The sequence below is a fragment of the Silene latifolia genome, chromosome X (assembly GCF_048544455.1).
Source record: "Silene latifolia isolate original U9 population chromosome X, ASM4854445v1, whole genome shotgun sequence".
Lineage (NCBI taxonomy): Eukaryota > Viridiplantae > Streptophyta > Magnoliopsida > Caryophyllales > Caryophyllaceae > Silene > Silene latifolia.
Genome location: NC_133537.1, coordinates 293,063,220 through 293,066,072, shown reverse-complemented (window position 1 = coordinate 293,066,072; position 2,853 = coordinate 293,063,220).

Sequence of the window (2,853 nt, the reverse complement as noted above, 5' to 3'; positions counted from 1 at the left end):
GGTCTCTAGAAAAAGATGTGCATCCTTCCTTGAAGCTTGAAGAAGACGAAATGGGTCTGCCTGGGAATCCGGGCGTCTTTAGCACGGGACGGGCAAATTTTGCAGCTTCTGCCCGGGCGTCCAGGGGGTGAAGACGGGCGTCTTCTGGAGCTTTTGCCCGGGCGTCCAGGGAGTGAAGACGCACGGATTGTGGGGTGAAGACGGGCGTCTTCTAGGCAATCCGCACGGATTGTCAGGCAGTCTTGTTTCTTCTTCTTTTCTTCCTTTTTCTTCATAAAATCCTTGGGGATTTCCTCGGGGATGCAAGGATCTTTTCTCATCATTGCCCATCTACTATAGTATGTACAAAGGCCTTCTAATCTTGTCTCTCCTTGATGCTTGGTCATTGAATTCAATCAATTTAGTCTCATTTTGCCATGAAAATGCAAGGTTTGCACTCCTTTCCTACCAAGGGATCAAAACCTCAAAGAATATGCAAAACAAAGAACTAAAGACAATAAATGACTCAAATATGCACTAAAAAGGATGGGAACAAGGCTAATTCGGGGACTAAATATGCTCTAATTATGGTCACATCACGGACTCGCCCTACAACTTTAAACCGGTCACTATGGGGTATCATGGGATTGCTATGTGCTTGTTAATGTCCTATTGCATATATATTGAATGATTGTTGTATGAATATGTTGGATGGATGGGTGTTTTGTGGTTGAATAGAGGTGTGGTGGAAAAGATGAATGTAATTGTTTATGATAACATGAATTGTGGTTGGGATCGCTACTAGTTAATAATGTTTATATGCATATGATTGGATGAATAAATGTATGAATACGTGTATGAATATGATCTATGAATTGGTTTGAAAGGATGAAGTAAGGAATTGCATGAGAATATGAAATTCATGTGGAGAACATGTTTATGTGATGGAAGTGGATTTTCTACTTATTCTATGTTAGTAACATGTGAATAGGGGATTTTATGTCGTATATTATGTTATTGTTATACGTAAAGTTATAGAATAAAAGCATGTGGGTAATACATGATTGACAAGTTAAATAATATATGTGCACGATGGATGTTGTTGCTTGGCTTTTGAAGATAGTAACATGTGATTAGGAATACTGGTTTTATGAGTATTGAGTTGTTTTTCTTTACCTTGTTGTTGTTTAAGTTGTTTGGAAGTAAAAATCAAGTAGTTATGTTTTCCGATTATAGAGGAGTTGTCTTTAAACTGTTATAACTTGAGATGTATATATGATTTTAATGTGATTCCAATTGGAGGTGATAGTTTGTTCTTTTACGATTCTAAAGATATGTCACACGCCCAAAATGACCAAGAAACGAGTGAGATATGACCGTCTTACAAAATTTGGACAGTGCTGAGAAATGCGTAGGGTACTCGATCGAGTGGCCCTTACTCGATCGAGTGCACCTCTTGTTGCTCAATCGAGTAACCTTTACTCGATCGAGTATCCCTGGTAATTTATCATACGTGCTTCTGACCTTCACCTACTCGATCGAGTAGGCTGTACTCGATCTAGTGACCCCTGTTTTGGGTCATATGCTTATCTTTTGACTTCGTCGCAGATTATATTTAATTCAAAGGTATTCTTTTGCTTGTTTATACATTGTTTTACGTATTTGTTGGTTCTGACGCGTAAGTTACCAGATCTTATGATGTAATGAGTAACACCTTGTGATGGATATGAGTTCGGTGGGGAGGACATAAGTTATATGTGGTTGTGATAGATAGTGGAAAAAGAAAAAGGGAGATTGATGAGCTTATCGAGGCAGGGAGCGTGTTTTGTGTGATGTGGTGAGTGGTATAGTCGCGTGTTGAGTAATGTAAAAGTAAGTGAATATGGGCAAGTGATGATGTAAGTATAAGGAACGTAAGAATGAAAAGATTGAAAGGAGGAATGCGAATGGTGGTAACTTGAGGTGTTTAAGGATTATGAAGGGAGAGAGTTATAACCGGGTTGGTTAAGAATATATGTAATGGAAAGGTCGTTGTAGATAGATAGAAAAGAATGGTGTATAAAGAGCTTAGATTGAGTTATGCAGCGATGTGGATTTGTAGATAGAGATTTAGTTTGGGGAATTTAGTTTATCAAGAGGTGAGCCTAGTGTGTAATTTCCTTGGGCAATTAACGGTATGAAATGAATTTTGATTTCTAGAGATGTAAAAGGGAGATGCAATCGATTGAACAGTAAACGTTGATTTTGTGGATTGATTAGTGGCAAGTGTGAGTCAGTAGCATGATGAGAGAGGACCCATGGTAAGAAAGGGTGAGAAGGTACCGATATGAATTAATGGAATTTGAGTTTTGGAGCAACGAAAAGGTAACTGGATTACCAGAGAATTAGGTACAAGGAGTAAGGAGATGAATTGTTAGATGATTTTGTCGAGTGTAAAAGGAAAAAGATGAGGGGAGTAAACTAAGAGAACGTTGACCGGAGTTAAGGAGCATGTAAGTAAGGAATCATGGAGATGTACGATAGAATCATGGGAGGGTGTGAGTTAATGGTTATATAGGAGTTTCGGGACAACATGTTATGAGTTTCGAGGAATTAAGGAGAGTAAAAGTTGGTAAAGTTTTGACACGATAGGAGATTTTCGGTGAGGAGTTAGGTGACGATATAATTACGGATAGAATTGGAATGAATGAACAGGTAAATGTTGTTGATGGATTTGATGTACGTTATTTGGGATGTTAACCGAAGATAGGAAAGAAACCGTGATATTTAGAGATGAGTGTAAGAGGTTTGATGTGCGAACGGTGGTAGTGTTGAGGTGTTGTCACTGAAGGTTAAGGGTGATGATTACTAGGAATGGTAGCCATCTTAAAGAGG